Here is a 22,987-nt window from a genome sequence, read left to right as displayed (position 1 = left end):
TTGAATGTCGACCTAATGCATGTCGAACTAATGACCCTGTCAACCTAATGCATGTCGACTTTCAGTCACGTCGACCTTCCTGCATGTCAACCTTCAGTCAGGTCGCCCTTCATGCATGTCGACCTAATGCTTGTAGACCTAGTGACCGTATCCCATGGAAACTCAGATTTGGCACTTCAGCCTAGAGGCCTCCTTATGTGAGATCCAAGGTTACTAATTTCCAGCAGGTGTATTTTCTTTTAGCTGGTGTCATGTCTTCCCCCATACAGAAGTCTGCAGGGACATCTTATATAGTACACAACAAACTGGTGCCGGTCAGTAGGTGCCTGAAGGACTGTACTACTCTGCCCTCGTATAGAAAACGTTGTTGTCCATAACGATGTGTCCACCTTTAAAGGATCACCTATACAGAATTTTGTAACTCGCAAGGCAGGTAATTATTGTTGTATTACAACATAGAAATGAAGAGCACCGGTAGTTTTGGGCGTGCTTTGCTGTATTATGACCCCCTATAGGGGTATGGTAAACCCCTCTAATGTTAGGTTACCTAGAAGTATGATGGGTAGGCTTATAATATTGGCCAATTTTATGCCACAAACCTTGTATATGATGTATCATTATTACATTTCTTATCATAGTAATGGCTGTTCTCTCTGTCCACCCAAAAATAAGACGATGACTAGATGCGTGCTGGCAAATTTTGGGGATTGTCTTCTAGCTAGAACATGCAAGTAGGGTCACTCCCTTGGGACACTACAATCTCTGCTTTGGTCATCGCCCCATCGAATGTCCATCCTGGGAGGACCACAAACTTTTTGTAGAAGGAAATGGTGCAGCCGTTAGGCCCAGCTACTCCTGCTACCCTGAGAGACGTCATCGTGACCAATAGACATCTCTTGGTCGAGACTGAACAACTGCGCATGTGAGATAAGATCTAAGTGACAGAACACCAGATAATTGCATATTTGTCTAACAGCTCATTAACCATCATCAGGGACTGATGAGAATGATTACAAATTCTACAGGGCTGCTCTCGGTACTATAATTGGCACTATATAAATAAATGATAATTAATAAAATGTCAGTAGTAGAAAAAAAGCAGATTATGTAGACGAGCACAAGCAGTTTGTATTCTAGTACTATTTATATGAGTCTAGAATATGCGTAGCCAAGACGTAATCCTGTTGGGCTGCGGTATGTTGTTACAGAATGTCAGTCGCTTTGGCCCTTATTCTGATCGGTGCGGCCGGATCCGAATATGCGGCCAGCACCGTGCATCCTAAACCCCGCCTTCCATACGGATCGCCAACTCCGTCCGTACGCGGTAAGAAGCTGTCCGAACGGACCGCACGTGTATTTTTCACGGAATACGCCTCCTTCATCTCAGGGAACCTCCCCCATCATTCGATGGTCGCAGACCATCGAATGCAGGACCGAGTGGCCAGGCAGCTCCCGCAACCTCAGACCACACGGGCATTTCTCCGTGCAAAAGCATGGATCTGGGTGGGCAGCTGACATCCGGCAATGTCATATGTCCGCCCCCCACAGGTGCGTCACGGCCGCATTACCATACGTACGCCCAGCGTTTTCATGGGAACGCCCATGAAACGCGGGGCGTATGCATATGTTAATGCGGCCAAACAGCCCTTCACGCCCCTCTCCACCCCCTGTTCGTAGTGTACACATTTCATGCGGAATTTGGACATGCGTTCCGTTCGCACATGCGCAGAGACGCCTCTGCACATGCGCAGACACAAAACATCGGCGTCACGAACGCACGCGGACATTACCGCACCAACCAGAATAAGGCCCTTTGTGACCTGTATTGTAAGATGGCCATACACTAGTGCGATTTGACCCATACACTAGTGCGATTTGACCCATACACTAGTGCGATTTGACCCATCATCGGTACATACTCTTTAGCACCTGCGATGTATCGCATCTGATTTCCCTTGAACTCCCCCGGCAGCTCCTAGGGGGACTCCTTTTACATGCAATAAATCCAATCCAAATGTGATTGGATGTGATGTGATGGATGTAAAAAAATGGCACATCAAGTCCCAAATCAGATGTGAGGACTCCCGGGAAGCTGCCAGGGTGGGTATGGATCACTGGGTAGACAGCATGTTGGTAGACTAGCATTAGGTCGACACCATTAGGTTGACATGCATTAAGGTCGACATGACTGGAGGTCAGCATGGGTTAGGTCGACACAAGCATTAGGTTGACAGTCAAACCTGACATGGGGTTTTTCACATGTGCTCACCATGATTCCGGCACCATGCCGAGCGTAACCATTTTATTCTCCCGCCACACCCTACTGGCATTAAATACCACCTGTCGGCACACGTCGGCTCAAAATAAATGTGAAAAACCCCATGCCGACCTAATGCTTGTGTCAACCAAATGACCATGTCGACCTAACCCATGTCGACTTTCAGTCATGCTGACCTTCCTGCATGTCGACCTTAATGCATGTTGACCTAGTGGTGTCGACCTAATGCTTGTCAACCCAATGCTTGTAGACCTAGTGACCGTATCCGGCCAGGGAAGTTCAAGGAAAATCGGGTGGGAATTAAAGCTCAGACAAGTGCATGGGGACCTTTACTCTAGCAACATAGTATTACATGCCATGCCATGTGGATTCTGACACTGTGTTGCCTTTCTCTCTGTAGTGACTAATTATTATAGCAATAACTGTTTGATTCATGGGGATCTCATATTTGTGTAGTAGTGGTGGAAAACAATACACATCATCAGACTTCCCCCTTTTACTAGATCCATTAGAAGCGGCAATCACCATTGCCAAAGAAGAACAGACCGTGTACGGGGATACCTTTTAATCTTTCCCAGCGAGCATGGAATGATATTTAGAACAGCAGTCCTCGAACACAATAAAATTTGACAAAATACGCTGTAGCGTTTCCAAATAACTTACAGAACTTTGACATGTGTTGAAGTCTAAATATCAGTCTCCTTGGTCCTTATCAATTCTGAACCTTTTTAAGCATGGTCAATGACTTTTACAGCCGTCTATATCGATAGCTGCAGGTGTCGGAAAACTTAATGCTGCTGACTGTTCATCCATTGGGGCAGATGTATTAAGCCTTAAGAGATAAATGCAAGGGTGATAAAGAGAGATAAACGTCCAGCCAATCAACTCCTTACTGACTTTTTTCAAACACAGGCTGTAACATGGCAGTTACCAGGTGATTGGCTGGATGTTTATCTCTCTTTATCACCCTTGCATTTATCTCTTGTTAAGGCTTAATACATCTGCCCCATTGTCCCCTTCAATCAGCATCTTGTAGATACCATGCTGCATAGCAGCCCTGTTATCTGCCAGTAATCACAGCTTTCTTACATGGGGAAGAAGCAGTAACAGTGCAGATGACGACGCTGAAGCTGCTTCTCCCCCCAAAATTACTATTCACACTTTTACCCCTGTATGTTTGGAGAATAACACAGCTTTGATCTTCGCGCTGTAGACAGGGACAGTCTGTGCTCTTCAGATTAAGTTGGCTCAATACTGGGCATGCCCTCTTGGATCTAACGGATTATATCTCATTTAACAACCTTTGTAGATTAAGCCTCTAGAATGAATGTGTAGCAGGTACACGGCATTAGTGATAATTGGATTGCATACATTACACAGTTTAACTTTATGAACAGCAGTTGCACAGGATTCTGGATTCAGTTTAAGTTTCCCCAGAATAGTAATAGTGTTCTGCTCACATCTGAATTCCTTACATGTGCTTTTCGGGCATGAAAGGTGCATTATGTGGCATTTACTTGTGTCCTTTACACCATTGTATTTTGAGGGTATGGGTCATAGGGTCAACAGTCAATGTCGACCGCTATTGGTTGACAGACGTACGGTCTACACATTAAAAAGGTCAGCATGTCAACATTGTCTAGTATAGACAAAAAAAGGAAAAGAATGTCCTTGACAGGTGCACCTAAGAATTAATTAAAATATAACCTTTATTAGTTTTATCAGTAAAATACTGCGAGATAATTTTAAAAAACAATAATGACATACAAAGGTGGGGATCACACATTAAAACTATGGTGGCAGGCAGAGATTGCTGTTACTGTTTATATTGTGTTTATACGTTATGTTGTGTTTTGTCCACAATGCTGTGGCTAACCACTTCTGCACGGCAAGTGTGAGTCTGCAGACCCCACACGTTATTTGTGAGCCGAGTCAGATACGGGGTGCCAAGTAAAGAGTGGGTCCACTGACCTCTGACAACTCTTATAGCCTCCGACTGGTACAAATACAAAGTGCTATTGTGCTGTAAACAGGGTCGGGGTGCCTTACTGCATGGTAGCAGGTGGAAATCACAACCCCGAATGACACTGGCCCTTATTCTGATCTAAGCGGTAACGGCCGCATGCGGCCGTTCCGCCGATGTTTTCGCTCTGCGCATGTGCAGAGGGCACTCTGCGCATGTGCAGGCGAAATCGCCGCACAATTTTTTTTAACGCCGCAAAGGGGGTGGATAGGGGCGTGAGGGTCTACTTAGCCTCATTTCCCTATGCATACGCCCCGCGTTTCATGGGCGTTCCCATGCAAACGCGGGGCGTACGCATGGTAATGAGGCTGTGACGCATGTGTTGGGGGCGGGCATCTGACATCGCCGGATGTCAGCTGCCCGCCCCCATACATGCTTTCACACGGACAAGTGTCCGTGAGGTCTATGGGTGCGGGAGCTGGTGGAGCGTGCGGCCCTGCCTTCGATGGTCGGTGACCATCGAATGCAGGGGGCTGCTCCAAGATGGTGGAGGCGTATCCCCCGCCATTTTCATGCGGACCGCCACATGTCCGCGTACGGACGGCCGTGGCGATCCGTATGGAAGGCGGGGATTCGCCTGCACGGTCGGAGCCGCATATGCGGCTCCGGCCGTTCCAAGCAGAATAAGGGCCACTGTTATGGCACTGTCTGCTCCCAGGTGTACTATGGAGATTGCACACTGGGTCAGATATTAAGCGTTCTGGAGTGAGTCTCAGCCCTTACAAGGGCTTGTGAAGCTTGTGGTCACACATAATCAAAAATACATTGTAAGAAAAATAACAAACAAGCAAACAATCTGCCTGCGCACCGCTAGCCGGCACGCGCTTCGCAGATTCGCTTCCTCAGGGCCTGTTAAGGGCTGAGACTCACTCCAGAACGCTGGAGGGCGTGTCTTGCCTGATTATATATTCATCACTCACGGACTCTGTTGCGGATATCCAAGGCTCCAGCCTCTGCCAGTATCCGGACCTGGTGGGACCATATACCCTGAACTTCTATATTGGACCGCAGTTTTGCCCTGAGCGATTTTTAACTATATGCTTTCATTTGCATATCAATTGTAAGTGCACATCTTTTATTAAATTTCACTGTTTAAAAGTTATGCACTATTATTTCTTTTTTATTGTGTCATTTCATATTCTATACCACTGCTGAGAGGACGTGGTTATTGGAGGATTTCTAACGATTGGGAATCCTACCTACCTTGGAACCATTATTGGTGACATTTTTTGGATTTATTTGTGACTTTTCACACAGACTTATTATTTTATGGGAACAACACCAGCGCTAATTCAACAGTTTTATCTTTTTCTTGTTCATCCTTCACATTAGGTGGTTATTGAATGTCACCTTAAATTGTTGATAAGCTGCTTCTGTGTTGTGCGCAACTGATCACTTAGTACCTTTTGTGCAGAAGTGGTTAGCCACAGCATTGTGGTCAAAACACAACATAACGTATAAACACAATACAAACAGTAACAGCAATCTCTGCCTGCCACCATAGTTTTAATGTGTGATCCCCACCTTTGTATGTCATTATTGTTTTTTAAAATTATCTCGCAGTATTTTACTGATAAAACTAATATAGGTTATATTTTAATTAATTCTTAGGTGCACCTGTCAAGGACATTATTTTCCTTTTTTTTGTCTATACTGTTCAAAACCCATGTCCCAAGGTAGCACACCCCTATTCTAAGTGGTACACACCTTTCTTCATTACTAGGCACAGGGGTCCTTTGAATAAATATTATAGCCTTGTGCGACTGACAACCCCCCCCCCCCCCACCCCCCCCCCCCTCATTTGTCAACATTGTCTAACTGTACCTCCTCCCATCACATGGCTTGTTGTGCTGGCATTGCTTTGGGCACGGTGCCTTGCTACACTCGGCACACTATTATAATATAAAGGTGCCCATACACATTACAATTATTGTATACAATATTGTATACAATATCGCATCTCATCGCATATTGGTTTTGGGGTGAGATGAGAGCTAGTACAAAAAGTATGTGCAGCAGTTTTTGTACTAGATCTCATCTCATCGCAAAACCGAGATGCAATGAGATGCGATATTGTATACAATATTGTATACAATAATTGTAACGTGTATGGGCACCTTTACTCTATGTCCAATTGGATGGTAACATATGAAAAAAACACCTGCTTTGGAAAAAAAAATGAGAAAAACTCAAGAGGCTGCGTCTTGCAATAAATGGGGTGTATATCTCCTACAGACGCCTCCTGCAGCATTTGAGTTTTTATTACATGCAATTGCACAGCCCCTTCCTTGCTGATCCTTGGCAATCACATAAAACCTGGATTTGGTGTATCACTACTATAGTAATGCAGAAACGGTCCCAGCTCTGTATAATGCAGATTACCAGAACTAAAATCTGTCTTAGATGAAGGTGTGTATGATAATGTACGAGCGGGGAGTGATTTGTTCGCACGGTGTATGGAAGCACTTTCCCCTGGGGAAATTCTTGTCTCCTGGCTTGCTTCCTGTAGGTCACATGATTGCCTTACAGCAAGTGCAAAGGAGTATTATGGGATAGGGCACGCTGCGGCGTTGCCAGGGAGACGCATCCTAGCAGCAGTGCATGAAGTCAGAGCTAAAGATAGCACTGACAGCACAGAGACTGAGATCTACACTATAATGTGTGTGTGTGTCTGTGTGTGTGTGTGTGTGTGTGTATATCGGTGTCTAACCATCTGTGTCAGCATCCTCCTGGTTTCTCTATGCTCTTGTGCAGTTCATACTGCTGGTCTCTAATATTGCATCCTACTGCTTGTCTACCTGTTACTGTGTCCCATTCCCATTGTATGTAAATGATACAGGATGGTGTATCAGGGCACACCTTAGGTGGTAACAACAAAGGCTCTACAAAATAGCAAATGATACATCCACCGGGCAGTCGGTACTGTATGACCAAATGACCATATGTAGCTGCTAGAATAAAAATATACAACACAATAGAAAGTGTCATTGATTTGATTTTGGGTCACATCATTTAAAGCAACACAAAGATTTATCGGAAACAGTAATAAAGTACAGATATACTGTAATGGCAGCTGCTGTTGTTAGAGACAAGGAACTGGTTACAACTACTGCAGCTTTTCCGATTATATGGAAAAATATTCAGGTGTGTATATTAATGGGGAACTGAGTCAATTATTTCGGTACTTCCTCATCTTTGCGACCACCGCTTACGCTACGGAACTTACGTAGCATACAGTGCACCACCCTGGGTCCACGCCACCCTCCTGTGTCCACGCCACCAATCTATTACCTTTAGTAAAGTTGTGGTGAGTGAAGCGGAGCAGAGTGAGCCACCGAGCCCGAAGTGATGGTATTCTGAAATTGGCTAATGTAACTGGCGTAAGCGGTGGCCGCAATGATGAGGAAGTACCATTATTTCTATAAAGTGAGAGAAACTGTAGAATGTAAATCTAAAATCTCCTTTATTTTTCTAATTAAAAATGTTTCTATGCATTGCTAATGTAACATTGGGCCTGATTCAAAGGCTTCACAACTGAGCTAATATGTCACAATCCATTCGTAAGACATTCACCATCAAATCATTTTTAGCCAGGAACTTACTCAGCGGCTGCTGTGATGAACGTAGGCTTATCTGGTCCGGAGTTGAAGTCACACAACTTCCCCTAAAACGCTGGGTACGCCTGCATTTTTCTAGGCACAATGAGCTGGTACGCGTGAAGTTTTCTAAGCACTCCCCCTATACAGCCAATCACCAACCCCAGATGCCAGCCTTATGCCTGGTACACACCAGGACGGTCCTGCTCGTGAGTGGGTCCTCACAGGAACGTACGACCCACTCACAAGCTGACGGAGCCGCCGACCAGCACAGAAAAAGCCCCTGATGTGATTGCGATCCGATCGCGACCCGCATCCACTACAATGGTCGTTTCTGAGATCCTACCTGCAGCAGGTAGGATCTCAGAAAAGACTTAACGACCCACGGGGCCGCACATCGGATCGGGATCGCATCAAAAGGGCAGCAAAATGGCTCAAAACACAGCCGATTTACATACATTTTGGGCCATATCGTCCTGGTGTGTACCCCACATTACTGTCAATCTTGCAATTTTTTCACTAGCAGGCGCACTGTGGCCCATACACATGTGCAGTATACAGATAAACAGCCGCTGTGTGAATTCATAAAGCAGCAATCGGGTCTGAATCAGGCCCACTGGCCACTGAACTGCACTAAAAATAAGCATAGCTAAATAGTAATTGCAACGTTAGTTCAGCAATTATTCCAGCACCACGGACAGCGGGAGAGCTTACACTATTTGTGCTGTCATGGTGACCATGCCACCTGGATAACTGATGACCTTAAGTCCTTCAATATAGGCAATAAAGGGAGATACACACAAGCCACTTTTTGTCTTAAATACAGAAAAAACATTAACTGTGTTTTAAAGACTATTATTGTTCCTGCTTCACATTTATCTCCTTTAGGGACAGATGTATCAAGCTTCAAAAAGTGATAAAGTGGAGAGTGATAAGCAAGCAGCAAATCAACTCCAACTCCAACTTTCCATTGGCCAAGTTCCAGGCACTAGATAATGTCAAAACTGATGCAGCCTGTGTTCTAGTACTGTTCTGCATATAGGGTGACATAGATGAGTTTGCTAATGTGAGGCATTTACTTGGCACATATTGCCTAATTCATGTTTGTATGTAAAGGCCGATTATCACCCAGTGGAGCGATTACCAGCAGACTGCTCATGTGATCGTAATGCCCATGTGCCAAGGTGATGCTGCAATCCCGCTAAAAGTCAAAAGAAGCCATTAGATGTTTGGCGACCATCGAATGATTTTTCCTGCAGCGGGGGCATGCGAGGGGATGTGTATTACACAACCCCTCACATGGTTGCCAGGGGAAACGGTGTGTGTGTGTGTGTGGGGGGGGGGGGGGGGCAGGTATTCTACAGGGTGGCGGGGTGGACTCTCTGGCACTAGGTAAGCTATGATCTTCGCAGCTTACTGAGTCAACCTGAATCAGGCCCATAGCCCACTAATGTTTGCGCAGTTGTTGATTTTGCAATAGCTCCAGTGAGCGACTGTTCATTAAATGGCAGCATCTTCACTTGCTAATATTAGCAGCTCTGTAGTCTAGAACATCGCAATTCCATAGCACGGCGTCAGGCGGTGGCATTTCAGAGTAACACACTACTGCATCTCCTTACAGATATTTCTGGACTGTGTCCCTCCCATTCACACTGTCTCTAGATCATTTTGATCTTCAAGAAGGCGCCTGCCTTTTTAGCAAGTAGTCTAGAACCTTTCCAGGTCACTATGGGCTGTGTAATACCCCTTTCACATTGCAGTTTTAACATGGCATATTGCCGATTTAGAACTGCGTTAAAACGGTACCAGCTGCAATGTGAAAGCTCCCCAATCAATTTGCCGGTTACAAAATACCGGTATTTTGAAACGTGTTAAAAGCAGGATCCTACACGTTTCTGAGCCGTTTTCCCTGCAGTCTGAACAGCTCAGAAACGGTATTTGCTACAAATGATAACCACACTTGATCCCCGCCCACAAGCAGGAAAAAAACTTTTAAAATGACATTGTATGGCTTTCTATGGGTGAAACGGGTTGAATCTAAAGTTACAAAAATGGTATTGAAACTGCAATATACCTTTACAACATGCAATATGAAAGGGGTTTAACTGGCTTTTGACCCATTTAAAAAAACGTTTACAAAATCGAGTTGAAAGCAGGTTTTTGCAATGTGAAACCAGCTTCAGATGCGAAAGTACTTCTTATTTATAACCTTCATTAGTCTCATAGTGGTCTCCCTGGTGGGCCACAGAGGTGGCCCTGTTGCCTACTTATTAAATGACATGTTAGTGAAGAGATAAAATTAGCTTTGATGAAGAAGTCCATGAAATCGATTAGCTGCTCAAAGTGTCTTTTGTATGCAAGTTTTGTTGCTTCCTATTTCAACATAGATTTTAGCTGGTATTTTAAAACGTTTCTAAAAACGGGTCTGCCAGATAAAACCCCTTTCACACCGCATGTCTTTAAACTGTATTTCAATGCAGTTTGGTTCTTTCACAACTCTGAACCCGTTTTAACCCATAGAAAACAGTATATGAAAAAAAAAAATGGGTCTGAAACGGGTAGGACCCTGCTTTATTACCGTTTAGAAATACCAGTTCAATAGAACCGGTAAATTCACTCTGCACCTTTCAGACTGCACAAATTACCATTTTAAAATGGTAAAAAAAATGGCAAAATAACGGGTAAAAAGTGCAGTCTTAAAGGGGCATTAGTGATATTTGTGTGCACACAAACACACACACACATGCTGTGGGAAGGGGATACGGTCATTAGGTCAACAAGCATAAGGTCGACAGTCATTAGGTCGACAGTCATTAGGTCGACACCACTAGGTTGACATGCTGAAAGGTCGACATGGGTCTAGGGGGCATGGTCGACAGGTCATTAGGTTACCACCCCTAAATGTCGGCTTCCTGGAAATCAACTTGCATATAGCCAGCGATTAAAAAATCTGCAGCATTATTTTGCAGGATGGCCTTGCGTGTGTGTGCTACCATCCATTTGTATGCAGAGTCTATCGAAAATCGCGAAGCCTGTAAATTCGCAGCCATGCGATCAGGTCTGCATAACCCCCATGGTTTTGCCAAGTGGCTTGCTTTTAACTTAGCGAGCCAATGTACAGGACTATATAATTCACACTGATAACAGATGCCCCTTTCAGACCGCACTTTTTACCTGGTATATTGCCGTTTTTTTACCGTTTCAAAATGGTAATACGTGCGGTCTGAAAGGTACAGAATGAATTTACCGTTTCCAAAAATCCGTATTTGGAAACGGTAAAAAAGCAGGGTCCTACCCGTTTCAGACCCAATTTTTTCGCTGTCTGAAAGGATTTGAAACGGTATTTAGGACCGAGCCAATAGTGGTTCTGCTGCGTGCAAATTTAATGACCCGCTCATTAAATATGCACGAGGGAGAGAGGCATCCTCTCTCCCCCCCCTCCTCCCTACCCACCCTGCACACAGCATGGCACAGCACGGAGATGGCATGCAGTGTCTGCACGCCGGGCAATCTCAGCAATGCACACAGCTCTGCGGTCCGCAGGCACCATGTGAGGCTCCCTGCATCCCGCTGTCTAGCTTTGTGGAGTGCACGGGAAGCCCAGCGGCCATCCTCTGCAGGCTGAGGGGGAAATCTGGGAGCAAAGAACACCATTACCTTATGCCCGGAGCAGGAGCTGCAGGATAAGGTGCTTTTACGGTAGCAGCGGGTCCCTGTAGCAGAAGGGAACTAGCAGTTCCCATACGCCGCAGGGACCCCACTGCCGATATCACACATGCCGCAGGGACTGCCCTGCTCTGCCCCGGTTAGGGGGGAGGAATATATGATGCTTCATTGGGGGGGGGGGGGGGGGGGATCGAGGATGCCTCTGTTTGGGGGCTTGGAAATGCTGCTGGCATTGACCCTGTATTTCAAAACGTTTCCAAAAACGGGTCTGCCAGGTACACTGAAACAGGATTATGTTAAAAAAAAACGGCATTTAAACGGTAATATACCGTTTAAGAGATGCGGTGTGAAAGGGGTTTTACCTGGCAGACCCGTTTTTGGAAACGTTTTCAAATACAGGGTCAAAGCCAGTTATGATGTCTGAAAGCAGCAAGAGACTGGGAAAACTGCCACACTGCAGCGTGAGTCCAGGAACCAATGGAGAAGACCTACTGGTACGAAATGCTACACTTCTCTATATTTGAACAGGAGATTTTCAGTGCAGTAAGCAATAATCTTTTCAGTACATTGTAAAGTATAAAAACCAGAATATTAAATTGTGTGAAATCTGATTTAAATTCATGGAGATAAGGAATATGACCATAGAGGATCTTAAAATCTTTTAATTCCAAGTGTACCTCTGAAGCGACTCAGCTGAAGGACACTTTTTATCTACCAAGCTTTAAAAATTCCCCTTTCCGTCATGGTTCAAAGTCCTTGTTAATGAGTTGAGTTAATGGGGTTAGGCAAGTAGATACAATTCCTTCATCCCGACAGCGTCCCATAATCTCACAGTAATCATCACTGTAGTTGGATAACAGAGATCCAGAAAAGCTGAAAGACACGGTGAAATGTTTGTGCTTAGCAATTACAACAATCATTACTGTAATCTGCCGTGGGAGACACGTAATAAATTGCACCTACTGTACCTATCAAAGGAAAAGCAGAGCTGGATGTTCAAGAATAATAATTAAAAATACCTGCATAATTAATAACGCTGCTATGGTTTGTTTTACTGGCGTAATAGCCAAGATGTCGCAGCTCCATATAACTGAGACTTGCTAGATGCCCAGCTTGTGGTACAATCAGAGAAAAGAACAATACTTTCAAAACTGTGGCCCTCCAGCTGATGCGAGACTACAATCCCATCATGCCTTGCAACAGTTTTGCTATTACAGAATGGTAAAACTATGGCAAGGCATGCTGGGATGTGTAGTTTCACAAGAGCTGGAGAACCACAGTTTGGACATGCCTGGAATAAAGTGTATATTTTGCCTTCAATTTTTTACACTTTCTTACATTTTCAACAAGAGATGACCAGCGTACAGTAAGTACACTCATCCCCAATAATTTTTAGGCGCAGCGAGTGGAATCATCAGTTGATGTTGATTGACATGATTTTGAAGAGGACGGAGTAAGGATCAGTCCTCATTACACTTGGGAAGAAATAAATGGTTATAAATAGTCCTTTCCTCATCGGACTGTAGTATCCAGTCCTGCACTCTGGTCCATCCAGGAGGGGAGAGCATCATAGTTTTGACATTAATTAGGTCAACATGGAAAAAAGGATGACACTGGAAAAAGGTTGACACAAGCAAAACATCGACATCGAATTTGTTGACACATGAAAAGGTTGAACGTGTTTTTTTGTATCAATTTGTACATTTGAGCATATGAACCCCCAACAAGTATATCGCATATGCTCGCACGGCAAGTGAATCCGCTACCACTGCACTCGGCACACTTGATCATTTCCAGTTTAAGTTTATGTGGATGTAAAGTTCCACAAAAAAATTCGAAAAACTCATGTCGATCTTTTGACTGTCGATTTAATGCTTGTGTCAACCTTAGCCATGTCGACCTATTTCAGGTATGGAGCTAAAGCCTGTCGAGCTTCAGTGGTTGACCTAAATTTGGTCGAACCAATGACCTATACCCGGCCAATAGTACTCAACCTAATGCATGTTGACCCAAAGTCCGGATCCCATCCAGGACCTATTCAGGACATACTTGAAAATGAGAGGCGACCTCAATACAATCTTCCTTGTACAATAGTTTGTACATAAAAAAATAACTATAATGACATCGTTCAGGGGTTTGCAATAGGTTGACACAAGCAAAAGGTTGACATGGATATAGTCAACACAAGAAAAGGTCAACATATGTTTTATACTTTTTGTGTGTCTGTTGACACCTGTCGACATGGACCCCCAAATAGTGTAACACCTCCGCTTGCCATGCTTTGGGCTTAGTACCTCACTGCCTATTCTCTCGCTATGCTGATATGGATGGAGACCACTGAAACTGTAATCTCCAACCTGTTTTACTTGATATTTCATTGGTTGACTTTATTGATACTGTAGAATAAAAATTGTGTAGCTGCATTATGCACCACATGTGCACTGGCATAACTACAGAGAGTGCAGCTGCTATGGATCCCAAGTTGTTTCCAGGGCCCGCTGCTCCCCCCGACCCCAAAGCCCATCACTTTGCTCCCCCCACTACTCATCAGGAGACACACATCAGCAAGGTGGATGCATGCCCTGATCCCTTTTATGCTGTACAATGTATGTGTCGGTATGCACCACTGTATGCCCTGTGTTTATGTGCATGTGTATCAGTGTGCCCCTGGTCCCTATACAATGTGAGTGTGTCAGTGACTGTGTCCCTTTAATCCTTATACAATCAGTGCATGTGTATCAGTGTGCCCCTGGTCCCTATACAATGTGAGTGTGTCAGTGACTGTGTCCCTTTAGTCCTTATACAATCAGTGCATGTGTATCAGTGTGCCCCTGGTCCCTATAAAATGTGAGTGTGTCAGTGACTGTGTCCCTTTAGTCCTTATACAATCAGTGCATGTGTATCAGTGTGCCCCTGGTCCCTATACAAAATGAGTGTGTCAGTGACTGTGTCCCTTTAGTCCTTATACAATCAGTGCATGTGTATCAGTGTGCCCCTGGTCCCTTTAAAATGTGAGTATGTCAGTGACTGTGTCCCTTTAGTCCTTATACAATCAGTGCATGTGTATCAGTGTGCCCCTGGTCCCTATAAAATGTGAGTGTGTCAGTGACTGTGTCCCTTTAGTCCTTATACAATCAGTGCATGTGTATCAGTGTGCCCCTGGTCCCTATACAATATGAGTGTGTCAGTGACTGTGTCCCTTTAGTCCTTATACAATCAGTGCATGTGTATCAGTGTGCCCCTGGTCCCTATAAAATGTGAGTGTGTCAGTGACTGTGTCCCTTTAGTCCTTATACAATCAGTGCATGTGCGTCAGTGTGCCCATGGTCCCTATAAAATGTGAGTGTGTCAGTGACTTTGTCCCTTTAGTCCTTATACAATCAGTGCATGTGTATCAGTGTGCCCCTGGTCCCTATAAAATGTGAGTGTGTCAGTGACTGTGTCCCTTTAGTCCTTATACAATCAATGCATGTGCGTCAGTGTGCCCCTGGTCCCTATAAAATGTGAGTGTGTCAGTGACTTTGTCCCTTTAGTCCTTATACAATCAGTGCATGTGTATCAGTGTGCCCCTGGTCCCTGTAAAATGTGAGTGTGTCAGTGACTTTGTCCCTTTAGTCCTTATACAATCAGTGCATGTGCGTCAGTGTGCCCCTGGTCCCTATACAATATGAGTGTGTCAGTGACTGTGTCCCTTTAGTCCTTATACAATCAGTGCATGTGTATCAGTGTGCCCCTGGTCCCTATAAAATGTGAGTGTGTCAGTGACTGTGTCCCTTTAGTCCTTATACAATCAGTGCATGTGCATCAGTGTGCCCATGGTCCCTATAAAATGTAAGTGTGTCAGTGACTTTGTCCCTTTAGTCCTTATACAATCAGTGCATGTGTATCAGTGTGCCCCTGGTCCCTATAAAATGTGAGTGTGTCAGTGACTGTGTCCCTTTAGTCCTTATACAATCAGTGCATGTGTATCAGTGTGCCCCTGGTCCCTATACAAAATGAGTGTGTCAGTGACTGTGTCCCTTTAGTCCTTATACAATCAGTGCATGTGTATCAGTGTGCCCCTGGTCCCTTTAAAATGTGAGTATGTCAGTGACTGTGTCCCTTTAGTCCTTATACAATCAGTGCATGTGTATCAGTGTGCCCCTGGTCCCTATAAAATGTGAGTGTGTCAGTGACTGTGTCCCTTTAGTCCTTATACAATCAGTGCATGTGTATCAGTGTGCCCCTGGTCCCTATACAATATGAGTGTGTCAGTGACTGTGTCCCTTTAGTCCTTATACAATCAGTGCATGTGTATCAGTGTGCCCCTGGTCCCTATAAAATGTGAGTGTGTCAGTGACTGTGTCCCTTTAGTCCTTATACAATCAGTGCATGTGCGTCAGTGTGCCCATGGTCCCTATAAAATGTGAGTGTGTCAGTGACTTTGTCCCTTTAGTCCTTATACAATCAGTGCATGTGTATCAGTGTGCCCCTGGTCCCTATAAAATGTGAGTGTGTCAGTGACTGTGTCCCTTTAGTCCTTATACAATCAATGCATGTGCGTCAGTGTGCCCCTGGTCCCTATAAAATGTGAGTGTGTCAGTGACTTTGTCCCTTTAGTCCTTATACAATCAGTGCATGTGTATCAGTGTGCCCCTGGTCCCTGTAAAATGTGAGTGTGTCAGTGACTTTGTCCCTTTAGTCCTTATACAATCAGTGCATGTGCGTCAGTGTGCCCCTGGTCCCTATACAATATGAGTGTGTCAGTGACTGTGTCCCTTTAGTCCTTATACAATCAGTGCATGTGTATCAGTGTGCCCCTGGTCCCTATAAAATGTGAGTGTGTCAGTGACTGTGTCCCTTTAGTCCTTATACAATCAGTGCATGTGCATCAGTGTGCCCATGGTCCCTATAAAATGTAAGTGTGTCAGTGACTTTGTCCCTTTAGTCCTTATACAATCAGTGCATGTGTATCAGTGTGCCCCTGGTCCCTATAAAATGTGAGTGTGTCAGTGACTGTGTCCCTTTAGTCCTTATACAATCAGTGCATGTGCGTCAGTGTGCCCCTGGTCCCTATAAAATGTGAGTGTGTCAGTGACTTTGTCCCTTTAGTCCTTATACAATCAGTGCATGTGTATCAGTGTGCCCCTGGTCCCTATAAAATGTGAGTGTGTCAGTGACTTTGTCCCTTTAGTCCTTATACAATCAGTGCATGTGTATCAGTGTGCCCCTGGTCCCTATAAAATGTGAGTGTGTCAGTGACTGTGTCCCTTTAGTCCTTATACAATCAGTGCATGTGTGTCAGTGTGCCCCTGGTCCCTATACAATGTGAGTGTGTCAGTGACTGTGTCCCTTTAGTCCTTATACAATCAGTGCATGTGTATCAGTGTGCCCCTGGTCCCTATAAAATGTGAGTGTGTCAGTGACTTTGTCCCTTTAGTCCTTATACAATCAGTGCATGTGCGTCAGTGTGCCCCTGGTCCCTATACAATATGAGTGTGTCAGTGACTGTGTCCCTTTAGTCCTTATACAATCAGTGCATGTGTGTCAGTGTGCCCCTGGTCCCTATACAATGTGAGTGTGTCAGTGACTGTGTCCCTTTAGTCCTTATACAATCAGTGCATGTGTGTCAGTGTGCCCCTGGTCTCTATATAATATGCATATGTCAGTGTGAGTCTAGTCCCTATACAATATAAGTGCAGTGAGCCATGCGAGGACATGGTATATGTTGACTATGTCGACATTCAGGATAAAAACGTAAAAAACTCATGCGGACCTTTGACTGTCGACATTGCCATTGATGACCTAATGCTTGTGTCGACTGCCCAACCCAGTCAACTTATCAATGTTGACCTTTTTCAGATGTCGACCAAAGCCCTGCAGGACCTTCAGTGGTCTACTCAATGCATGTTGACATAAATAAGGTAGACCCAATGACCCGTTCCCTCTATTTCTCTCTTTCTCATATCTCTCTCTCTCCCTCTCTGTCTCCCCCTAACATCTTCTTTGACACTCACTCTCCTCACTCTCTCTCTCTCTTGGGGCGGGATGTATTGATATACATCGCCGCCCTTTGCCACACCCCCGCCGCGATGCCAGCGCATATTTACTAACATATGCGGCTGGCATTGCGGTGCGGGAGGCCCCCCGCGATACCTGTACTGTGTTGTGCGGGGGGTCTCCGTCACCTCCCAGCCGCCTACTGCTCCCCTGCAGTCGGGACAGCTCAGTGTGGCTGTCCCCGGCGCCTCCTCCTCCCCCCTGCAGCCGGAAGGACGTCCGGCTGCCTTGCTAGGGGGAGGAGTGGTTTACCTTCCGGGGTCCAGGAGGACCTGCAAGAAGGTAAGCTGTAGAGGGGGGTCGGCGAGGTGGCGGGGTTGTGGCGGAGGGCGGCGAAAAGAAGCCCATAGGCTTCTATAGGGTATCGTCACCCAAAGGTGAAGATACCCTACTGTGCGGTATCGGTGCGGCCGGGTTTTAATACATAGGAAAATGCAGTAAAACGGGGGTTTTACCGCATTTTCAGCTTAATACATCTCGCCCTTGCTCCGCTAAAGGGCATTGTAGTGACAATGGTGGGGGGGGGGGGGCCTTCACGATTTTGCTATGAGGCCCACTATGTCCTAGTTACTCCCCTACCTCTGTGCCCTTTTGGGAAACACACACTAATACACACATCCACATTTTAGCCAATTAACCTACTACTATGGTTCTGGTGTGTATGGGAGGACATCAGAGTACCGGGATGACACCAACAAACAAAGGGAGAATATACATACTCCCCACATATACTGTAGGCCCCTAGTCAAGAATTGGACTCATGATCCCAGTACTGTGTGTCAGCAATGCTTACCACTGCGTCACCACTGTGCCCACAGAAAATGATGGACTATCTCTGTCAGGGCCATCTTAATATCATTGTAGGTCTTGGGCAACGCAAAGCACTGGGGGCCACGACCCACCATTCACAGTAAAGCATTGTAAAAAAATATATATAACTTACTCCTCCTGTAGTCTCGCACTGTCTATCAACATGCTTCCATACAGTAAATGGCTTCAGCACTCTGATTGGTGGATAGCTCCAAATAGCCTCTATAGCCATTCACTGTAAGCTGCAGGAAGGGAGGTGGAGGTACAGTAGGTACACAAAGTTGCACTCTTATTGGTGGATAGCGCCAGCCTTCTACCAATCAGCATGCTGACAGCCATTTAATATCTGGCTGTTGGCTTGAAGGCAGGATGAGAATGTTGTTTTCTCTGCCTGCATGCCAAGCAGATGCCCCATGGCCAAATGCGGCCCTGCTCAAAGGCCCCCTAGAATCGTGGGGCCCTGAGAAACTGCCCAGTGTGCCTCAATGTTCAGGTGACCCTGATCTCTGTTTTGAGACAGCTTATAGCACTTTTGAAGGTTTTATTTATTTATTTTTTATTAACAGTTTCTTATATAGCGCACACATATTCCGCAGCGCTTTACATATAATACTTGGACATTCACATCAGTCCCTGCCCCAGTTGATCTTACAATCTATATTCCCTACCACATGTACACGCACACAGACATTCTAGGGTTAATTTCGTTGAGAGCCAATTAACCTACCAATATATTTTTTGAATGTGGGAGGAAACCGGGAGTACCCTGAGGAAACCCATGCAAGTAAGGGGATAATATACAAACTCCACATAGTTAGGCCATGGTGGGAATAGAACCCATGACCTCAGTGCTGTGTGTGCACATAGGCAAACGCAGGGGATTTCTGGTTGCCTTAAATTATGACAACAATAGCTGGTACAGGTTGAGTATCCCCTATCCGAAATGCTCGGGACCGCTAGCATTCCGGATAGGGGAATTTTCCGGTTTTTGGAATATATTTTTGTAGCCATACTTACCTGTCCCCTGATGGTGTCCGGTGGTCCCTCGGCGTCCGCGCAGTCCCCGGGCGTCCACAGCAGGCCTCCGGCATCTTCTCCTGGTCTCCAGCGGTCCCAGGAATGCATTGCGCGAGTGTGCGCGCGCACCGGTGACGTCACCGGCGCGCGCGCACACTCGCGCAATGCATTCCTGGGACCGCTGGAGACCCTGGAGAAGATGCCGGAGGCCTGCTGTGGACGCCCGGGGACTTGGTAAGTATGAAAAGAGGGTTAGGGGGTTAAAAAAAAAATAAAAAATTTGAATGATTCCAAAAACCACGGTTTTTGGAATAATTCGGATAAGGGATGTCCGGATACCGGATACTCAACCTGTATATAATATGATCAATAGAGCTGCCACCACATCATACAGTGTAAGGGACAGAGCAGAGCCTAGTGTACCAGCTTCTTCTACCACCTTTACCGTATGTGTGGATCTGAGACCTCAAACAATGCAATGGACCAGTTACTGCCAGAAGGAAGAGACAGGAGCCTTACCAAGAAGTGGGAGATTGTGAGTTTAGAAAGTGCAGTACTGGTTCTATTATGTTTGTGTATTCATTATGGCATGTTTAACCTTTTCCTGACCATTTATCTTATTTCAATGTTCGAAATAGCCCATCTGTAATGTTGAATATTAATTCTGTATTCCAATATTCAGGGCTGCTACCCTCCCCCAGACTCCTGTACTTACTCCAATGCACTGCAGAGTGCGAGATTTGGAAACGCCCTCTAAAATCCTGCGTTTGCTACTGTGTGCAGAATGTATGCATCAACAGTACTGTAAATTAGGTGTAGATGCATAAAGCAGTGATACGGGAGAAGAAGTGATAAAGTACCAGGCACTTTATCACTTCTCTCTTATCACTGCTTCATACATCTACATCTCTCGTGTAATAGAATTTTGGTTCTCTGTTTTGTGTTGTGTGTCGCTGCTTTGCTACCAACATGCTTGTGAAATAGAATTGATCTTTTCTTTAACTACATGCCACAAATTAACATTTCTCATCTATCCTGTCCTCTCAAGGCCACCAGCACACCTCTTTCCATTCTATTGTTGTTGAAAGGGTTAATGCTGGATGGGAAGTTCTGCGTTCCTCTACGCTTTCTGTCTACACACAGAGACCCTGCAAATTTCCCCCCATACACAAACAGCAGCCAGTTAGCTGCTTGCTCCAGCCCACTTCAACCAATGACAGAGCACTAGACTAGTAAACAGTTAGTTCTGCCCTACTCTGATTGGTGGGCACATGGTGGTTCTGAGTGCTGATTGGTGAAGGACAAACTTGGCACAGGTGTTGCTGGGAGATGTTGGGAGGCAGAGTGATGTCTCTTCAGTCGGACATGAAAAGCAAGTTAAAAAAAAAGAAAAAACAATAAACTTCTTTATTGTTTGATGCCCAGCCCTTATTCTGCTGTACAGCACATGATTATTCCATGGAACACGCTAATACTGCAGTAGGATCTTCTGGGCACGTTGTGCTGCTGCGTCTCATGCCTGCAAGTTCAAAGCCGGATACTGAAGCTATAGCTGCTACGCTTTAGAGTGCAAGTCTTCTGTGCCATGTCCTGGATGTCTTTTTTGGCTATTGTACACCCCTGTTACTCACCTACAGTGAGAACTTATAGTAATGCTATGTACTTTGGCTTTGTATGTGTGCTCTGGTTGTCTGTTGTGTAAGCTTTGTCATTCTGATATCTGTTTGCACGTAACACTTGCATGGGGTTTCAGAAACTTTTGGACTAATAAGATGAAAATGATAATAGTAAAGGCCCATACACACTGGGCGATTTTCAGCTGAAAGCTGCTCAAAACACCAAGTTTGAGCGGCTTTCAGCTCACAGCCGCCCAGTGTGTATGGCCCGGCGATGAGCAGTGAGCGCTGCTGTGCGCTCCCGCATCATCGCCGGGAAAGCTGCTCATTTACTGGTATATTACCAGCAGATAAGCTGCTTTGTGGACAGCTTTGCATAGCGCTGTGCTATCGAAAGCCGTCCGCCTCTGCTAACAGCACCAGGCAGGGGGAAAGCGGCTCAGTATGTATGCACTGAGCGTCTTTCCCCCCAGCGATGACAACGATCATCGCTGTCCATACACGCTGGGCATAACCTTATGTCCAGAAATGACCATGTGCAAAACAAATGGTTCTGTTATTATTTAACCTCCTGTCCTACTTATTGACTTTTAAGGCACACATATTAATTTTATCCAAAAGTGTAGAGAGAGAGAGAGAGAGAGAGAGAGAGAGAGAAACAGACAGACATATGCTGTTCTAGACCTAGATACATCTACTTGTGTTATATATACAGTTCTTTTGTATATTCCTTACACATTCGGCACAGTTCAGCTCCGGAACCTGATTCCTGCCCATCACCCCCCATGATACTGCAGTGCTGAATTCTGCCCCACAACACACTCTCTACTATCCTATAACACTGCTGTGCACAGTGCTGGTCAGACTCTGTGACTGGGGTGTGGGCAATAACTCTTAGTATGATCCCCCCCGTTTCCTATAATGCTGACTGAATCACTCAGCTTCTTGAGGAACAGAAGGATATGGAGCTTGCCGTTCTGCTAATTCTGTTATTAGTGCAGCTGCTGGGACTGCAGAACAGACCAGGAAATTATCAGCCATAAATCTGCAGAGCATCACACAGATAACATTCTGCAGCAGTACAGAGCTGTACAGAGCTGCACGTCTAGAGGTATCACATTTACATACTTCCCAGTTGTTTTCTCTGTAGTTCAGTGATCTGGAAAATTACTACACAGACACCTTTCTATATACTGACATCTGTCAGGAGGGGAACTTACCTATACAGAGGTGTCCTCACATACTGGCTGTGCATACGCCATACGGCGTGAGGCTCCTGGCATGACTGAGCGCTCAGGAAGGAGTGGTGCACAGCATTTTTATTTTGCTTTTGCGTCATACATAACAGTGAAAACCTGGACGCGAGTACTACAGACACTGGGCTGTACCTGTAGTGGCATCGGTAGGGATCGGTTTTACACAGGTACAGTTGAAACACAATGGAACTCGGCAAGAGGAAAAGCCACAGCTGCTCACATTAATACCCCACATGAACGCGCATCAACCCGGGATTTAGCTCAGTGTGAAAGGGTTTTGAAAGAATATCCCGGGATGAACATCCCAGGATTTCTACCCAGGTCCTGACCTAGGTAGATTCCAGAATCGACCTGGGATGCGGTCAGTGTGAATGGTCCCGTACCCGGGATTGGGTACACGGGACTTTAAAAAAGCTGCTGATTGGAGCTTTCTTGGGCTCACAAATGCTGATGTCTTCTTTCAGAGCCCTGGAGTCCATTTCTAATTACATGCATATATTTGCAGGGATTTCCTGGGATCAGTGTGAATGGGGTTGTCCCGGGTCGATCCCAGGTCTGAGTGCAGTGTAAAAGGGTACATTCTTGGGTAGAGTCCTGGAAAGCATCCGGGAACACATTCCCGGGTATGACCCGCCTCTGCGAGTGTGAAAGGGGTTTTACACAGATTCAGAGGTTATGGTATAAAT

General features: G+C 45.4%; 1 protein-coding gene across 2 annotated transcripts in view; it reads right to left on the bottom strand.

Annotated features, from left to right (window-relative positions):
* The window catches only part of MAP3K12 (mitogen-activated protein kinase kinase kinase 12), a 109,820-nt gene that overhangs the window by 64,486 nt on the left and 22,347 nt on the right, over positions 1-22,987 (bottom strand). The window contains exon 2 of one of the 2 annotated variants that reach the window (XM_083169570.1): positions 12,241-12,436. The exons of the other annotated variant lie outside the window; for it this stretch is intronic. The gene's annotated coding sequence lies outside the window, so the exon portion shown is untranslated. The remainder of the gene's footprint in view (positions 1-12,240; positions 12,437-22,987) is intronic. 2 annotated transcript variants of the gene reach the window in all.

This window comes from Crinia signifera, chromosome 2 (assembly GCF_055691185.1).
Source record: "Crinia signifera chromosome 2, ASM5569118v1, whole genome shotgun sequence".
Lineage (NCBI taxonomy): Eukaryota > Metazoa > Chordata > Amphibia > Anura > Myobatrachidae > Crinia > Crinia signifera.
This window is presented reverse-complemented; position numbering and strand designations above follow the sequence as displayed.